This window comes from Helianthus annuus, chromosome 17 (genome assembly GCF_002127325.2).
Source record: "Helianthus annuus cultivar XRQ/B chromosome 17, HanXRQr2.0-SUNRISE, whole genome shotgun sequence".
NCBI lineage: Eukaryota > Viridiplantae > Streptophyta > Magnoliopsida > Asterales > Asteraceae > Helianthus > Helianthus annuus.
Genome location: NC_035449.2, coordinates 165,892,935 through 165,913,010, shown reverse-complemented (window position 1 = coordinate 165,913,010; position 20,076 = coordinate 165,892,935). Strand labels below are relative to the sequence as shown.

General features: G+C 38.4%; 1 long non-coding RNA gene across 4 annotated transcripts; it reads right to left on the bottom strand.

Moving 5' to 3' along the window:
• Window positions 1–233: 233 nt before the first annotated feature.
• On the bottom strand, window positions 234–3,086 carry LOC110922408. 4 transcript variants are annotated; one of them, XR_002583135.2, is made up of 5 exons: window positions 2,512–3,086; window positions 1,885–2,031; window positions 1,115–1,305; window positions 616–1,003; window positions 234–467 (listed from the first exon to the last, which is right to left on the bottom strand). It is a non-coding gene; the product is annotated as an uncharacterized LOC110922408 (long non-coding RNA). The 4 variants fall into 4 exon arrangements; XR_002583134.2 differs by having other exon boundaries at window positions 616–1,305; XR_004886815.1 differs by having other exon boundaries at window positions 616–1,224.
• Window positions 3,087–20,076: the final 16,990 nt, after the last annotated feature.

Below are 20,076 nucleotides of genomic sequence, written 5' to 3'. Positions count from 1 at the left end.
TCTATTATATACTCACATGAATTGTAATTGTAAGTGTGGCTATTATCTAACCTTTGGTCACACATATTTTTTGATGGTGTAACAAATCTTTATGTAAAGCCACATATAAATTTTAAACGTGACTGTTATCTAACTTTGGTCACACATATTGTTTTATGTGGTAATTTTCATGTAATTGCCCATTTTATTTACATTTTTTTTGTAAAATAAAAACTACAATAAACATCAACAAATCTAGAAAATCTAAAATCAAATGATATTAACCAAAAATCCATATGTAAGTTTTCAATTGAAATACTAAAGACACACATTTCTAACCGAAACCTATCTACAAAAGTTGCAAATGAAAATGACTACTCAAACAAAGAACTATTTCTAGGTGGTTTTCTTCAAGTGTATACTCTCTGCTTTAGGACCATAATTTGTATCCATGAGCTGTTGGGAAGTATTGCTATAGTAAGTGTATCCTGAAAAACATCATAGCAAACTGTAAGAGCAACATAAAGAATTATTTTCTTTTAGGTGAATGGGTTGTCAGTAAATAACATTCTGGGAAATTAGATGTAAAACTAAAGCATCTTAAATCCCTGAAATTAAGAAAATATATAAACCAACATTGCTGCCAGAACCCTTGAAACATCCTCACTGGGACCATCGATTCCTGGATTGAAATCCATCCTTGAGCCAATCCAATTAAAAAGTCTTGCTATCGTGAACACAAGACCGTTCACTACACCCTCGGCTATTAAGAAAAAAAGAAAAAAAAAGTGAGTGAGCATGCAAGGGTTGGTGTTATAGAGAGAACATAATGTGATATAAGTTTGTATCGGCTCCTATTTGGGTACTCGAGCCCCTGTATAAGAAAAAAAAGTGAGTGAACCGCAAAACATCACTGCAACTCTTAATAAACATGTATTTAATCGAGAGATAGGGGTGCCAAAGTTATAATTAGAGAAGAACTCAAAAGAAGCTTTTATCTACTCCTATTTGGGTCCTCGAGCCCCTGTATAAGAAAATATGGTAATTAATACATCATTATACATGATTAAATTACTAGTAGAATTATCAAATTCAAATTAATGGCAAAGAAATGATAAACACAAGTTCATTTTACTTTTTATGTACGTAACCAGCTGCTATAATGGCACAAACAAGTTCAGTTTACTTTTTTATGTACGTTTAGAGGACATGCACTCTTCTGGTTCTTTACCCGTGATTGACACCCTGTCAAACAAACATAAGTTTTTACTCGTGTAAGTTCTATCTTCTATATCCCTTGGCAGCAGGGAAGCTCAAAGCTCTACCCTATAAGAAAAAGGATAGGAAATATTATTTCTTTATGAGAGGAAAACATCTTCACGAAACCAACATTTGTCATGAAACCAATATATAATTAAGAAACCTTCTAATGTTGCCTTGAACCTGGAGGTGGACAAATCGTTTGGTCTGGTTTTTTAACCAAACCAGTTTTTTTGGGCAAAAATCTGGTTCTTCAAAAACCGGTTTTATAAGATGAGAACTGGTACCGGTACGAACCGTGTTTAAAACCGTTTTGGACTAAAAAACCAATTTTAATCTTTTTTTTACAATCGGGTCGGTTTTTAAACCGGTTACAAAGATCATGAATATGACCCGGTCTACAAACCGTCGGGTTGGATTAAGGCCAAACTGGTTTTTAAAAAAACGGTCCGTTTTTTATCGGTTTTAAATCTATTTAAAACCATTTAAAACCGCTTTTTTGCCCATGTCTACTTGAACATATCTGACTTGATTCTCCAATAGCATAAATGCTATCAGATTTTTCATACAGATTAATCATACTTTAACGTTAAAAAGCAAATAAAATAATCAGGATGTCGTCATGACCAAAAAGAGATAGAAAACCTTATCATGGCATGGCGATGGAGTCGTGAAAAAGAACTCCTAAAACTTGGTTTCTCTTATCAGTTGCTCTCTCATTATTACCACATGAATTCACATCTTGGTCAAGGTTACGGCTTTCCAAATTGATCCCCTTTAAAAGGTTGACTGCTGAACAAGAAGTTGCATTTGAAGCATCAACATTATGTCAAAAGCTATGTTTAAATATGGGTAAAAATCATATGCCAGCACCAAAAAAAAAAGATTACATGCCTTATAATTAAGAACTTGCAGGTTCTGGCACAAGTACACACTCTTGGAATTATTAAAACATACATCATAATACATACCACACTCTTGGTAAATATCTTGCTTAGAACTAATCAGCATGTCCAGGACAAGCGACATGAGCATAATGCGTTTAGGCAGTCCCATACTCCCCATACCAGAAGAAAATATTAATATCATTGTCTAAGTTTTTGATCCAACAATGAACATAATACAGAACTAGAAAGTAGTATTGTTTAGATTCATTCCTATACATGAAATAATAAATAACTTACGAACTTAAAGATTTCAAACCAAATGATCATTCCAAGTATTAAAAAAAGTCCAAAATGTATAAAACAGACTAAGAAGGAAAAAAAATACCCATAGCCTGTCCCGCTGCGGCGTTCATATGAACGGCGAGGATGATCTGCATCCTCCACATCTTCATTAGCAAATCCGCCATGACGACCACCACGAGAACCATCGCCATCGTGTCTGTCATAACCTTTCCCAAATATCAGACGCCTCAATGACACCTTGAACACCAAATAACCCTCTATTACCAAATGATTGTTCGTTGTTGCTTGAGCATCAATTGAACCCGCCACTACCACGACCTCGCCCGTATCCACGGCCACCACCACGACCTCGCCTGTTCTTCAATCTATCAAATAATTTCGATTAAGATTATTTGACAGACAAACAATTCAACAATTCGATCCAAACCCTATCAATACAAAGTGACGAACATTAGATAGGTTTTGAATCTGGCAGAAATCGAACTATCTTCTGTGAGGCTAACCAGATCTTGTCATCTGGAAACCCTAGAAATTTAGATAACGAAGGAATTGAGTAGAACAACCGAAGAGATATCTATCACTAGCAGAAGAGACCAGGTGTATGCGGCTGATTTTGTTTGGAGGTGTATTTAGGGTTCAAAACATAGGTTAAGGAAAATAGAGGGATTTAGATATTTCTTGGGTAAATGGTGAGGAAAATAGAGGGAAATACGAATTTTTTTAGGCAAAACTGTGGGAATGAAAATTAAAGTTCATTTTTTATCTTTGAGTTAAATGCCATTTTAGTTCATGTGGTTTGAACCATTTTGCCAGTTTAGTCCAAAGGTTTCATTTTTAACCTGTGGGTCCAAAAAGGTTTCACAGTTGCCATTTTAGTCTACTTGGTTAACTTCATTCATTTTTTCCATTTTTTCTGTTAACGAGAAGGCCAATTCGGTCATTTTGTATGTAATTCTGTTAACTAAAAGAGCAATTCAGCCATATAAAATGACCGAATTGGCCTTCTCGTTAACAGAAAAAATGGATGAAGTTAACCCAGTGGACTAAAATAGCAACTGTGAAACCTTTTTGGACCCACAGGTTAAAAATGAAACCTTTGGACTAAACTGGTAAAATGGCCCAAACCACAGGGACTAAAATGGCATTTAACTCTTTATCTTTTGTATACGAATTTTTTAGATAAATTGTGAGAATGAAAATTAAAGTTCCCTTTTAATATTTATAAAAAATAATAAAAAACTTATAAAAGAAAATAGTATTATAGTTTTTTTTGTTTTTTTAATTAAAAATAAATTTCATTTCAATCAACAGGGCAAATTACATAAGGATAGAAGGTAGACGAGCAACAAACTGCGCCGCCATCCTTTCTGAATAGAAAACCATAATCTACTAAAAATAAAGTCTCACCCCTGAGGGGTCGAAAAATTGTTGTGGACCACACGCTGAACTCTAGCCAAGAACCGAACCGCCTCCGGCGCCAAGGAGTCGAACATGTCAAACGCCAAGGGGACAAAAGGCATGATGATTATCCTCACAAGCTTTCGCGTGCTTTTCCACATTCTTTGACTCTGCTTTCAGTACCGTTTGCCCTGCCACAAATCCATTTTCCCGGAACCCGGCGAGGGTGGATACACCTGTGATATCGACACAAGCATGTTTCCTGCCCTCCCAACCTATTGCCTTTTAAGGCCCAATATGGTTTAATACGGTTCGTTATGGTTCATTACATATACATGATCCACTATTGGCAATTATGATCCATTAAGACCCAATATGGTTTATTAACCCATATATGATTCACTACTTGCGATCCATCAAGGCCCAATATGATCAATTAAAACATATATGATTTATTATTGTTCATCGTGATCCATAAGACCCAATATGGTCCACTAAGATATATATGATCCACTATTATCCATTGTGAGCCATTAAGGCCCAATATGGTTCATTAACCCATATATGATTCACTACTTGTGATCTATCAAGGCCCAACATGGTCCATTGAGACCCAATATGGTCCACTAAGATACATATGATCCACTATTGTCCATTGTGATCCATTAAGGTCCAATATGGTTCATTAACCCATATATGACTCACTATTAGCCATTGTGATCCATTAAGGCCCTATATGGTCCATTAAGACCCAATATGGTCCACTAAGATACATATGATCCACTATTGTCCATTGTGATCCATTAAGGTCCAATATGGTTCATTAACCCATATATGACTCATTATTAGCCAATGTGATCCATTAAGGCCCTATATGGTCCATTGAGACATATATGATCCATATTGTCCATGGTGCTCCATTAAGGCCCAATATGGTCCATTAAGACTTGTATGATCTACTATTGTCCATTGTGATTCACTAAGGCCCACTATGGTTCATTAACACATATATGATCCATTATTAGCCATTGTGATCTATTTAGGCCTAACATGGTCCATTAACACATCTATGACCCGTTATTGCCCATTGTGATCCATTACGGCCTAGTATGGTTTATTAACACATATATGATTAGGGATGAGCTTGATACCGGTACCAGGCGTACCGATACCGAAAATACTGATACAAAAACTCATAAAATATGAGTACAGTCATACATGTACTGGTATTTGAAAATTAATTTGAGTAAAATACCGGTACCGTACTGAACCGAAAGTACCAGTACCGAAAACGCCAAAAAAAAGGGTACCGAAAAGCATTTTCGATACGGGGAATTCGATACCGTTATAATTAATTTACATACATTAAAAATGTATCCAAACGTAATAATATGCATACGTTAACATATTATTTAGAAGGTTTAGAGTATATAATATTTAATAATAGGTTGAATTTTTAGATATGTAGTGAGGGATTTTTAATATTAAATAATATAATTTTTTAAATTAGAATATTATTTGAGAGGAAAGTTTCGAACTAAACATTTTTTTTTTGGGGGGGGGGGGTTTAATTTTTAGAAAAAAGTATTTTGGGGGGAAAGTTTAATTTTTAGAATGAAGTATTTTGGGGGGAATTTTAAAAGATGTAGTAAGTTTACCATTTTGTCACACATTTTTTCCATGACATTTGATAAGATTTTGTCACACGAAATAACCAAAGTGAAAATGGTGTGACGAATGTTTATGTAAAGCCATATGAAATTTTGTAATTTTAAGTGTGATTATTGTCTAACCTTTGGTTACACAAAATAATATACGTGGCCATATGTATTAGATTTTAGCCACATTATAAACATATAATGTGATCTTAAATCACATTTGGCCACACTTTTTTAGTGTGACTATTTTTCTTAATATGTGGCTAAAGGTTTCAAATAAATCTATTTTCGTCATAGGAAACAAATATTGTGGTCGTAGATCACATTTGGCCACACTTTTTAGTGTGATTAATAAATGTCACAGTTTTTTACTTAAAATGTGGCTAAAGGTTTTGAATATACATATGTTATTGGTCACATGAAAACAAATACTGTGATCGTAGATAAGAATTTGCCACACTTTGCTAGAGTGACTAATATATGTCACAGTTTTTTTCTTAAAGTGTGACTAAGTGTGTCAAATACATGTGTTTTTTGTCACATGAAACAAAAATATGTGGCCATAGATCATATTTGGCCACATATTTCAAGTTGTGGCTATTTTTTTGTTAAAAGTGTAGCTAAAGGTTCTGAACTGGTATAAATGGTCACATCAATAATAAAATGTGTTGCTGAAGGTGTTTTAAAATGTGAAAATGACTTTTAGCGACACATTTTTTCAAATGTGTGGCAGGGCGTTTTGCCAAAAGTGTGACCGTAGCCCTTTTTTCACGTACACGAAGCATTGAAGGGACCCATGAAAAAAGTTGTAAACAAAAGAGGTCCGCAACAAGAAGAGTTGTTGGAAATTTTCAAACAAGTTAAAATCAACTTACCTCTTTTGGATGCAATTAAACAAGTACCGTCATATGCTAAGTACTTGAAAGATTTGTGTACCCAAAAACGCACTAACAAATTTCCAAAAAAAATAGATTTAACCGAAAACGTGAGTTCGATTCTTTCGGGTGCACTTCCACCTAAGCTCCAAGATCCGGGTGCGCCTATCATTTCAATTCAAGTAGGCGATTTTAAAATCAACCGGGCACTTCTAGATCTTGGTGCTAGTGTAAGCATTCTACCGGGTAGTTTGTATGACCAATACGAGTTTGGTCCACTTCAATCGTCGAACACCACCATGGTGTTAGCCGATTTGACACCCAAACTACCCCGTGGAGTTGTTTCGGATGTGATAGTGAAAATCGAGGATTTTTACTATCCGGTGGACTTTTTGGTACTTGATTATGTGGCCAAGGACCCAACCAAACAACCTACGGTGATTTTGGGTCGACCGTTCTTAGCAACTGCAAATGCTCAAATTGACTGCAGAACAGGAACGGTTGACATGACATTTGGAACCGAAGGTTGAGGTTGCATGTTTTTTCCGGACTTATGAGCCCTCCAGTTGATGATGAATGCTATATGGCAGACATTGTTGACACGTGTATACCTCTTTGCGACACAGTAGTGCATGGGGAAAACACAATGGAGGATTGTTATATGTTTGACAGGTCACAGGTGGAGGTGGAGAGAAGCATCGACGAGGAAGTGAAGAGTTTGGAGGTGCTTGTGGTTCGAGAAGGAAAACCGACGTGGACGCACCAAGTTGAAAGCTTACCGGAGAGCATTGACACTAAATTGAAGCTGTCTTTAGTAGAGCCTCCGGAGGTTGAGTTGAAGGCGTTGCCGAAGCATCTTAAGTATGCTTATGTTGGTGAAGGCAATACACTCCCGGTTATTATTGCATCGAATTTAACCGTGGAGCAAGAGGAAAAACTGATGGAGGTGTTGGTCACCAATCGGGCGGCGATTGGATGGACCATTGCGGATTTGAAGGGTATTAGTCCCTCGGTGGTGATGCACAAAATCATCACGGAAGAGAATGTGACTCCCGTTCGAGATGCACAAAGGAGGTTAAATCCGAACATGCGGGAAGTCGTGAAGAAAGAAGTGCTGAAGTGGCTTGATGGGGGTATCATTTACCCGATCTCGGATAGCCAATAGGTGAGCCCAACACAGACGGTTCCCAAGAAAGCGGGAATACATGTCGTCAAAAATGACGCAGGTGAAGAGGTAGCCACCCGGCCGGTAACTGGGTGGCGAATTTGTATTGTTATAGGAAGTTGAACACCGCAACTTCCAAAGATCATTTTCCTTTACCGTTCATAGATCAAATAGTTGAGAAATTGTCGGGGCAAAAATTTTATTGCTTCTTAGATGGCTATTCCGGTTATAACCAAATTGCCATCCATCCGGAAGATCAATCAAAGACTACGTTTACATGTCCCTACGGTACATTCGCATTTAGGCGAATGCCGTTTGGATTATGTAACGCTCCCGCCACCTTCCAAAGGTGCATGATGAGTATCTTCTCAGATATGGTGGGAAAGTCTTCGGAAATCTTCATGGATGATTTCTCAATTTTTGGATCATCTTTTGAGGCTTGTTTGGACCAACTAGATAAAGTGTTAAAACGATGTGTTGAGACTAGTTTGGTCCTAAGTTGGGAAAAGAGCCATTTTATGGTTCAAGAGGGAATTGTGTTGGGACATGTGGTGTCAAGTCGTGGGATAGAGGTTGATCGTGCTAAGGTACAAGTCATATCTACTTTACCGTATCCCACGACTGTTAAAGGTCTTAGGTCGTTTCTAGGTCACGCGGGGTTTTATAGGCGGTTTATTAAGGGTTTTAGTGATATAACAAAGCCTTTATGTAATTTGTTGTTAAAAGACCAACCGTTCGATTTCAATGAAAATTGCCAAAATGCTTTTAACAATTTGAAAGAGAAGTTAGTGGAGGCCCCAATCTTGCAATCGCCAAATTGGTCTTTACCTTTTGAAATTATGTGCGATGCAAGTGATTATGCGGTGGGGGCTGTTTTGGGACAACGGATTGACAAGAAACCCGTTGCCATATACTACGCAAGTAAGACTCTTTCGGATGCACAATTGAATTACACCACTACCGAAAAAGAGCTACTTGCGGTGGTATATGCATTGGATAAATTTCGGTCTTATATATGGGGTAGTAAAGTGATTATTTATTCCGATCACACTTCAGTTAGGTACCTCATGGAGAAGAAAGATGCAAAGCCGAGGTTAATCCGATGGGTGTTGTTGCTCCAAGAGTTTGATTTGGAGATACGGGACAAGAAGGGTATTGAGAATGTGGTAGCGGACCACTTGTCCCGATTGATGGTTGAAGAGGATCCGAAGTCCTTAGAAATCAGCGAGTCTTTCCCAGATGAGCACATAATGAAATTAGATAAATTGCCATGGCATGCTAACATTGTCAATTATCTTGTTACAGGTGATATGCCGGCACATTGGGATAGACGGAAGAGGCAACACTTCATGTCTCAAATCAAGTATTACCGACTGGAAGAACCACATTTGTGGAAGGAGTGTGCGGATCAAGTTATAAGAAGATGCATTGATGACGAAGAGATTCTAAGCGTGTTGCAGCATCTACACTCGTTTGTATGTGGTGGTCACTTTAGTGGTCATAAAACGGGTCACAAAGTGTTGAATATTGGCCTTTATTGGCCTACTATTTTTAAAGATGCTAACGAGTTTTCAAAGAATTGCATAGAGTGCCAGAAAATAGGGGGTATTTCAAAAAGGGATGAGATGCCCATGCAACCAATCCTTGTAGTCGATGTTTTCGATGTATGGGGTATTGATTTCATGGGCCCATTTCCCAATTCCTATGGCAACTTGTACATCTTGGTGGCTGTTGACTATGTGTTAAAATGGGTCGAAGCAATAGCCACCAAGACAAATGACCATTCCGTGGTTTGTAATTTTGTCCAAACTAATATTTTTTCAAGGTTCGGGATTCCTCGTGTCATCATAAGTGATGGAGGATCTCATTTTAAAAATTTTCGGTTTGGAAAACTTCTAAAACGGTTTGGTGTTGACCATAGGATTGCTACCCCCTATCACCCGCAAACAAGCGGGCAAGTTGAGGTGTCCAATAGGCAAATCAAAGAGATTTTGCAAAAGACCGTGCGGGTGGACCGTAAGGATTGGTCAATTAAGTCGAACGATGCTTTATGGGCCTACCGTACGACACATAAGACACCCATAGGCACCACACCTTACCGGTTGGTTTACGGTAAAAACTGCCATTTACCGGTTGAACTTGTGCACAAATCATTATGGGCTATTAAAGAGGTTAATGTGCAATATGATGACGCAGGTAAGGAACAGAAGCTCAAGTTGTGTGAGTTGGAAGAGCTAAGGGAAATGGCATATGAATGCGCGTCTAAGTATAAGGATGGGATGAAAAGAGCGCATGATGCCAAGTTAAGAAAGAAAGAGTTTGAACTGGGTCAAAAGGTGTGGCTCTACAATTAGAAGCTTAAGTTTTTCCCCGGAAAGCTCCGAAGCAAATGGATGGGACCCTATGTTGTCACCCGGGTCGGACAATTGGGTGATGTTACTATCGAGGACCCAAAGGATGGGGTACGGCAAACGGTAAATGGTCATCGGCTAAAACCGTTTCTCGAAGGTAACGAGAAGGTAGATGAAAACAAAGAATCGGTGAGCTTCGTGGAAAGCACTCCGGTTTATGAGGTCGAATGAAAAGGACCGGTAACGTTTGGTGTAAAGTTATGTACAATTATTTAATTGTTTGCGTGTTTTGATGTTAATCGTTTTCGTTTCATACTAACCTTTCTTGATTGTGTGAAGTCCGGGCATGCCAAACGGGTCACGAAGATACAAGGTATGTTTTTAGACTTTGTTATGTGCATTGAGGACAATACACGATTTTTTTGGGGGGGTGGTAGGGCCGTTGACGGTTATTGCGTTTAAAAATTTTTAACTTATAAAAATTCACAAAAAGATTTTTAATATTTTTTAGGATTTTTGTATATACATAGTCCCTTTGGAAAAAGTGCACAAAATTCTTAATATTTAGCGGGAAAAAAAAGCGCTACCCGTCGGCGACGGGGTGGTGCCCATCCCGGACGGGTTCTCAAAACTCCCGTCGGCCCACTTTCTCCGTATACAGGTAATTAACCCGTCGGCCCAGGTGTCTTTTCCCCAACACGTCGGCGACGGGCTCACTGCCGTCGGCGACGGGCTTCCCTTCTCACGCCGGATCAGCTTCGTTATGACATCATAAAATCGAAACCAAACACCTTTTCATCTCACCGTACACAATCTAAACTTTATATTAACCACTTATTTTAACCTACAACCATCTCACACCATCTAACTTCTCTAAAACCCTGCTCTCTCTCTCTCTCTCTCTCTCCTAACTCATCCTTTCCCCTTCATCTTCTTCACAAGATCCTCAAGAACCCTAAAACCTTCAAGCTTTCATAACTTTCTCAAATCTTCATCAAATCAACTGATTTTCGGGTCTATCTTGGGTAATTTTTCAAGAGGAACAAAACCCCCAACACGGTTTTCATCACTTCTTGCTAGTTTGCAAGATTTCTGGGCGTGTTAGTTAGGGTTTTTGAAGGGGTGTTCATCAATCTACTTGTTTTACATCTTTTCACAGTTTTTTCTTGTTCCAACAACACAAGGTATGGATTCTCCTTAATTTTAAGCTTGATTATCATATATGTAGTGTTTTTCTTCCGAAATTTTAAACTTTTTAGTTTAAGAGTAGGTTGTTTAAACATTGTATGTTGCTCTAGCATGATTTTAAGTATGATTAGTTGTTATGAATGGAATTTGAGCATGTTATAACTATAGTGAAGTAATTACACTTGTTATGCACATGATTGAACATGAAGGTGATGTTGAAATTATAAGAAATTGTAATTGTAACAAGGAAATTGATAAGTGTATGATAAAATTGGCGACTTTGGAAGTTTAAAAATGCGATTTTACATTCACTTGTTAATTAAGATTTCAACATCACATATCATGTTCAAAGTTTGAGAGTCTAATGAAGATTGAGTTTATATTGATGTTTGCTTGTTTGTGATTGTAGTTATGGCTGGTGGTAAGAGACAAAAGACTACAGGCCAAGCTTCATCATCAGGGGTCGGTTCTTCTTCCGGTTTAATACCGAAGAAGTGGGAGCAATTAAGCTCCGTAGAGGAGAATGATGCAAGATTGTATAGGCAAGATTGGGAGTGGGCGAAGTTTAGAGATAGCAAAAGCGCCAAGGTTTGGGACGAAGAGAAAAACAAACATTTGTCGGGTTACCAAGACAGGAAGTTAGAGGCTAAGTTATAGAAGTGGAAGATGGTAAACAATGTGAACACTCCAGTTCCGGTAAGGGTGATATGTGAACGGGTTGTAAATGTGGAAGAATTTCGGCAGATTGGGATCGTGCAGATGTTTGAACGATTAGGTTGGGAAAAAAGTACTTGACTGGTGTGAAGACAACACCTCCCGGGTGTATTCAGCGGAGGTGTGTGAATGGTTATCCACTTTGAAGCTTGTGAACAAGAATGAACCTCCATCGCAGTGGAAATTGGTGGGGAAGACTAGCCGAGGGAACATGACAATGTCCTTCGAAACAATGAATTGTATTGCGCGTTTCGACTCTTTGGGAGTGCAAGCATACAATTACCCCACCATTGAGCAGTTCGTGGATAATCACATGAACAATGATGATCCTCCCCAAATGATAGCGGCTATCTTACCTTACAGTGACGGAGGAGAAGCAAAAAGAAGTCAAATGACTATTGAGGGAAAGATTCTCCAAGGGATTTCCCTCGAGAATATTATGGTGAGGTTTGGCGATCGAGGAGGTGCAAGAGCGAGTGATTGTAGGGTGATACATGCTCTGTTATACGGGACTCCAACACTATCATGGAGGCACATAGAGATGATGAATACATGGGTTACTCGGGAATCATCACAGAGGCGTTTCATCCCATACGCACGCCTCATTAGTGCCATGATTGTTCAACAAAATTGCTTACCCCCGGAATCATTGTGGGTAGCTAAACCGTTGGAGGAAATTAACAAGGCCCACATGAGGAAGAACTGGAAGATGGAAATTAAATTCTCGGGGAACAAGTATGTTGTGACCGACAAGTTGGGTCATAAGTATGAGTTTCTTGCTTCGGGGGCACCACCGGAATCGGGAGAAGATGAAGAGATGGGTGATGAAGAGGAGGAAGCTAAACCTTCCGATCTACAAAAGGCCAAGGCAAAGATATATGCGGCCGCATAGAGAGATTAATGCAGATGTGGCGGGCTTTATGACCATGAGACGGGTGCCCTCCTACAAAAATTTTGATCGGGGATAGCAGGAGGTATATGACAATGTCTCTGCTTGCATAGGTGAAGGTAGGGAGTATAACTGAAGGAGGGAAGCTTGGGAAGGGTCCCATGGAACCTCCATGCAGGAGTATTGGGCAGCCCAAGAAGCCCATCGGGAGAGAATGAACAAGTTTGTGGAAGAGCAAGAACTGTTCCAAGCAATGCAAAGATCACACATGGAACAGTTGGCAAAGATGCAAGAGGATGAGGCAGCCCGAAGATGGGCATGGGAAGAAGCAGAGGCAACGCGTTGAAATGAAGAAAGAGAATTGAACCAACGCCGTTGGAGTGCCTTGTACGTCTCTCAACAAATGGCGGTTAATAACGCCAAAGTGCTCCACGATCAGGAGCGGCACCAAAGAGACTACCAAGCCGGCCTCCCATATGCTGAGCACTCGGGATGGACAAATTACCCCGACCTTCCCTACCCACAAGGCCCATCCGACCCGACTCCTCATTGGCCCGAAGCGGTAGGGTCTAGCTTTATCCCGATCCCGTACCAACCGCCGCCTCAAGAGGAGCAGAGTCCCCTCGATAACTATAGGGAGATGTTCGAGGCCCTCACTGGTTATCAATACCAGCCCAACCCGCCAGTGGATCCAAACGAGCGATATCAGCGGTAGAGGTATGGTATATTTTATGTTGTTGTTGTTGTATATTTTGTTCCTTTATTTCTTGTCGTTTTTATTTAATTTCTGCCTAGTTAAATGAACGTTGTGGGTGTGTTCCCTATATAACCCTCATGAGACCTCTCGTCCTCCCAAGCTATTGGGGGGTTTAAAAGAGCTTGTTGCATAAGCTAAATGCAACCGTGATTCCTACGAAAGTGAGTTAGGTTTGTTGTTGTTGTAAAATATTTTCCACATAAATCGAAGTGAAATAACGCAGGGCTTGGTAATGTGTTCGTAAAAAGGGTAGAACTAAGTAAGTAACAAATTTTGATGGTTGTGAGAAGCATGCTTCTACACAAGGATTAGAATTTGTAGGTACAACATGTTCGCGGGACAACCACTTTTATGAAGAGACAAAGGAGATATGAACATCAAGCGACAAAAATCAGGTGCATGTGTTTCTTTTTACTTTGATTATTAGTTAGGAATAAGTGGATTGTATTTTGTACTTTATTTTTCCAGGGTGAAAAGTTGGGAAGGTTAGTCATGTCATATCCCTTGTGCATTTTTAAAACTCTAGTTCCTACACATTGAGGACAATATGTACTTCAAGTGTGGGGATGGGGGAGTAGTAAAAATTTTTCGATTTTGACCCGTTCATTTAAACACTACACATTGAGGACAATGTTTGCCTCAAGTGTGGGGATGGGGGAAAATTTCAAAAATTTTTCAAAAATTTCTTGTTTCAAAAGCGATCTTAAAAGCACAAGTAACCAAGTCAACGAGGGATAGCACAACCCATTTGGTCTTTTGTCATGGTCAAGTTCAAATTAATAGCATGACGGGTATTTAGCGGGTGGTTATTTGGGAATAATCCGCCTAAGAAACTAGCATTTGATGCATATCACATATCATACCCTTAGACGTGAGGTTTGAGCCACTTTTATATCATAGAATTGCATTTACATGTTTCTTTGTTGAGTGGACCATTAGTCGCGTGTTGTAGAACTTGCAACTTTTGATACGTTCGAGACCATAGACCGAATACAAGCACGAGAATGATTAAGGCATTAGGTAAACCTTTTCCTTTTACACCATTTTTATATCCTTACCAAAAAAATTATCCCCTAGTAGCCAACTTTGAGCCTAAACCTTTCGTTTGACAACCCATCTAGCCCATAATCATAAGCCGTTTCTTTTTAAACCCGTGTGATGAAAATTCGAGTATAGGTGTTTTAGTTGTAAAGTTGTGAATTGAAAAAAAAACAGAAAATGTTGCGAAAAAGAATGCAAAACCATTGAGAAAAATCCAAAAATATGTGTTTCTAGTTATTGAATAAAAGGCGAAAATCATTGCCTCGTAGTTGATGTCTATAGTTAGTTTTGTTAGAATAGTTGCTTTGTAATAAAAATCGAGTTTTCATCACCTTAGCCACTTTAAAACATCATATTTCCTACCCTTCGCCTAGCCCCATTACAACCCTTCAAAGACCTTTTGACTTGTGCTTAGTATTCGTGTTCGGTGGTGGAGAATGATTGAGTTGCAAGCCTATGCGGGTACGTGTTTTAATCGGTTTTGAGCGATTACTTTTTAAAAGTGCTAATACATCATGAAAATTAGCCAACTTGTAAACCGAGGGGAGTGAACATTGTGAGGGATATGCATGAAACGTGAGTTTCACGGGCGGGTTAATCTTGGATAACCATTATTATATGTGATTATTCACTTTACCGGTAAATATGTGGAGATTGTAAAGAATGTGAACTTTTGTATGACAATAGACCTTAACCTTTGTCTCGGGAATGGGATGTGTATTCGTTGTTCGACCCATGTGAAAGTGAAAAACAGATTTGCTTGAGGGCAAGCAAAAGACAAGTGTGGGGATGTGATACGTGGTTGAAAACCGATGCTCGTAATTGTATAACTTGATATTTTTATATGAGTTTTAATCTTGAATAGCCTACTTTTAATTAGATTTGTGTTTATACAGGTTTAACGAAGTTTAAGGAGCTTTTCGGGAGCCTTACGGGTCATCGGGTCGAAAACCGGAGCACCAGGATGCGTTACGGGTCAACCAGGAGTGTTGGAAGCGAAAAACAGAAAACGTGCAAACGAGAGCCCGTCGCCGACAGCCTGGGCCCCGTCGGCGACGCCCTCCAGAAACACCCGTCGGCCAAACTTTCTCATATCCAGGTAATTAGCCCGTCGGAGGGATTAGCAAAAACTACAACCCGTCGGCGACGAGGTCAGGCCCGTCGGCGACGGGTATCAGAATTCAGAAAAAGGAAATTCATGGATTTGGGGGTCAAGGTCGATTTTTATTGGTTATGGGGCATTAACTTGTAAGTTACACTTGGGGAGAGGTTTGAATCTTGTTCTTGGAGCCACAATTGATGAAGCATCACCTACCATTCCATCTTAATCATCAAGAATCATCACAACATCCGAATCACCATCTTCATTCTTCATCATCCCCAATTCACCTCCATAACCCTAGTTCTTCATCCATTCACCACTTCACCATCATCAATCATTCCATAAACCCTAATTCTCCACCATTCCTTCATCCTACAAGCTTTAAGATGACTCCATCCGCATTCCAAACATCCGGTGATCAAGTTGCATCAACCATGAGCGGCTAATCATCTCAGTTTCACCCCGGTGTAGGTAGTTGTTAATTTTAGGGTTTCAATTTGTTCTCGTTTCATCTTAGTGACAATAGTATTACATTTGTTACGAATTCGTGAATTGTCGAACGATGTTAAAAGTTATGACTTTGCGAAACGGTGATATGTAATTGTACGTTGTCGTTGTTAGGATTTACTTGTGTTGATTACAAAGTGTATTTTTGTCCGTTCTTCGGGACGTTGATAGCTAGTAGCACCTAAGTCATGGTACACTAAATCCGTTAATTGAATGCATTTGAGTTGAAACTAAAACTTGTAGAAATCCTAGATTAATAATTACCGAAACCGGGTGTGATTCCTTTTTATTATTATTGTTCTAGTAATCACTTTTCTACAATTGTTAATTAGTAGTTGTTATTCATTTTCATCAAATCATCTAGTTTAAAATCATATCTCCTAATTAAACAAAAACACAAAATTATTCTAGTAAGCTTCATAATCGTGACACTTTTGATAATTCAATCGAATCCACACACAAACCACATACTCTTCGTGGTTCGACCCCTTGCTACAACTAACATATTGTTAAGGGTAATTTGGGCTTATAAATCTTATCTTTGACCGGAGCGCGACACTCCGATCAAACGGCTTGGGTTTAACCTAACCAATAGAGACAACATTATGAACAATGGCGGTGACGCATCGTCGTCCCTAAAAGATTTTCGTAGACAACAGCTAAAAGCGGGATTTTTCCATCCTCTACCCATTTTCACCCCAAAACTCTTCATCACTCTCACAGTTCAACCCCAAAATTGGCTCATTATCCATGTCTATTCGTTTTCATCCGGGATTCTTGCATCATGTACTTACTCGTGTATGTTGTGATCTTATTTTACAAGGAAATCAACCTAAACTCCTAGTCTCCATTATTACAGGATTACATCACTAGTTCACAATTAAAACCTTGGTGATCTTAACTGTTATCTCGGGCTTGAAGTTACATGTACAGATGAGGTTTTTTTTCTTAGTCAAAGTATGCTTATGATATTTTGTAAGAGGGGACTTCCTCGAGTGCAAATCTGTGCACACCCCTCTGGCTAAACTTTGTCCTCTATTGTAGAACCACGAAAAGACCCTACTTATTATAATGCTTGTTGGTTCACTCCAATATTTAACCATCACTTGACCCGACATCTCTTATGCTATGACAGGTGAGCCAATTTCTTTAGGCCCCTACCATCGATCAGCTTCAACATGTTAAACAAATAATTCGATACGTTAAAGGCACCATGACATTTGGTCACATTTTCTAAACCACCTCACACTTCCATCTTGGGCTACTAAAATGTTGATTGGGCTGGTGCCTCAAAACCCGCCGCTCCACCTATGGCTTCTTATCTTTTTAGGTGGTAATCTCATCTATTGGAGTGCCAAGAAATAACCCACTGTTTCCCAGTCGAGTGGCGAATCAGAATGTCGTGATATGGTTAACACAATGGTCGAAATTGTGTGGATCACTAATTTATTACGTGAATTACATGCCTTACCGTTGAACCGTCTAACAAGCTTGTGTAATAACAAGAGTGCGTTATTTCAGACCCATAATCCAGTTGCACACAAACGGGCCAAACATTTTGACTTAGACTATCACTTTATACGTGAGCTTGTGGTATTATGCAAACTCCATCAAACTCATTCATTCAACCAAGTTCTCATTCATTCCAACCAAGCTTCAAGTGGTGGATATCTTCACTAAAAGCCTCCCTCGGTCCAGTTTGAGTTTTTTCGATCACATCTCCGCTTCGGACCACCATCCTTTCGCTTGCGGGGGTGTTAATATACGTTTGGTGTTCATCTGTATAATGTATTCGTTCGGTTCTTATTGTCACCAAAGTGTGAATATGTGTTTTTTTACGGGAGTCGTATCCCATCTTTTGGGATGTCGAAGGTTATACACAATCACTTTTGTCACTTTTTAGTGGTGTAGATATGTTCATGTATTTGTGATTCGCTTATTGAAATGTGGATTCTTTTTTATCATACAAATACATATTACTTTCGATTGTCAACATGAAATCTTTTGGGTTGTAGACATTCTTGGTATGTTTTTGACATTTTATTTGGCTATTTAGTTTCCATTTAATATAACGGTACATATTTACATATAAGTTTTGTACTTGGTTTGTTTTGACATGCAAATATGATGTAGCATGTTTTAGTCCACTACTACTTGATTTCATAAGATATGATTTTGTGATATATGTTAAGCTAGAAATTATGTAGTTAAATATATGAGTTTTCAATTATGTGGTAGGTAGATAGGCTTTCTCCACACACTTTTAGTTTATGTTACAAAAAATGATGCAGACATAAGTGTGGAAGATCAAGCTATGGCATAGCATTTCTGAAGGCCCATAATTATATTAAAACAACAAAACTATAATTGTCTCGATAATAATAATATATTTCTTTCCATTGAAGGAATGAAAAAAACACCCTTTTACCAAGGAATGGAAATTGTTATATTTGGTAGGAGTTACATTCCTTGGGAATGCTCATTTCATTACCACAAGCTAACCAAATATGTTTCTTTTTATTCTATCAGAATGATCCATTTTATTCCACTTTTTATTCCTTCCTACCAAACGCCATCTAAGTGTTTATAACTTATTGTGTCACCATCACATGACTTGGTGAGCCATTTTTGGTATAGTCATAGGTGCAACCCAAGGCGGTTCCAAGGTTTTTGTAGACCCCAATCGGATACAAAAATGAGGCCCCTTTCCTATTAAAAAAAACTCATTTTACTTTCCATGCGGTTCATAAATTTTGAAAAGCAAGTTAAACTAATTTGTATCTATCTAAAATCAGTTACAACTTGTGACGAAATTAGACTGATTTTACTCTAATCTATTTTCTTATACTTTTCTATAAGAGTGATCTGCCTATATAAAGAAAAAAAAACAAGAATCGGTATGCATAAAAAGTAGAAATCAACATGGTAGAACTAGAAAGAACTTGTATTGTTTTTGTTTCGTATCCGAGCTAAAATAGTAGTTCTGGAAGAATCTTTATTTTTTCTTCTTTAAGATGCTACCAAACTGAAACAACATATGCTGCTGGTACCGTACCGAACTAGTACCAGTATCAAAAAAAAAAAAATCAGTACGGGAAATTCGGTACCTGTAATCAGTACCAAATGCTCATCCCTAGTATTAACTAATCGGTATTCTTTAATGCAAATCTTCTACATTTTCTCAAAGATTAACAAGAAATAGCAATTTAAATAGTAATGACAAATCACAAAGTTATTATAACAAGTAATAAATATTTCATATAGCAATTGGAAATTGTAAAAGGAAATATAAGAAAAAAAAGAAGCCTATTTGGAAGCCATTGTCAGTCTTCTCTGGCAACTCACAAGTCGCTTATCAAGAAGACAAGAAGCCAAAATCAGAATGACGAATCATTTTCCAAAATTCGATAATTCCATTGAATGATTAACAATAATGACAAATGAGTTTCCATTGATAACCACCGAACTTTTCAAACGACGACGTTTCAAAATTTTGATTTTTTCTGTTTCCTTGCTGCCTCGCATAGCCTATAATTTCTGCCCTAATCTCCTTAATTACTCCACTGTCGCTTGGGCAACTTATTTTTGGGCCTTATTAATTCAATATAAGCCCAGATCCAATACACATACATACAACTTTTTCAATTGGAGGCCCTGTTTTATGGAAGCTGAAGCCCTAGGCCTTTGCCTAGTTTATAAAGCCCATTGGGACGGCCCAACCATGATAGGCATAGAATCTTGGACCCCAAAACCATTGGGCTTATATATATCCTGCTCACATCAACAAGTTGTCGAAACCTATACAAAAAGGCATAACTAATTAGTGTCATGTTGAATATCAAATTATAACCTTAATACTTAAGAGAAACAAGTAATATGATTCTTGAAAAGGCATGTATATTCTCTTTAAGACTACATTGATATTAACTTTTGAGTTCCATGATATCAAGTCTTTTTATGAATTTAATGAGAAAGACTGAAATGCAGACAGCAGATCACCAC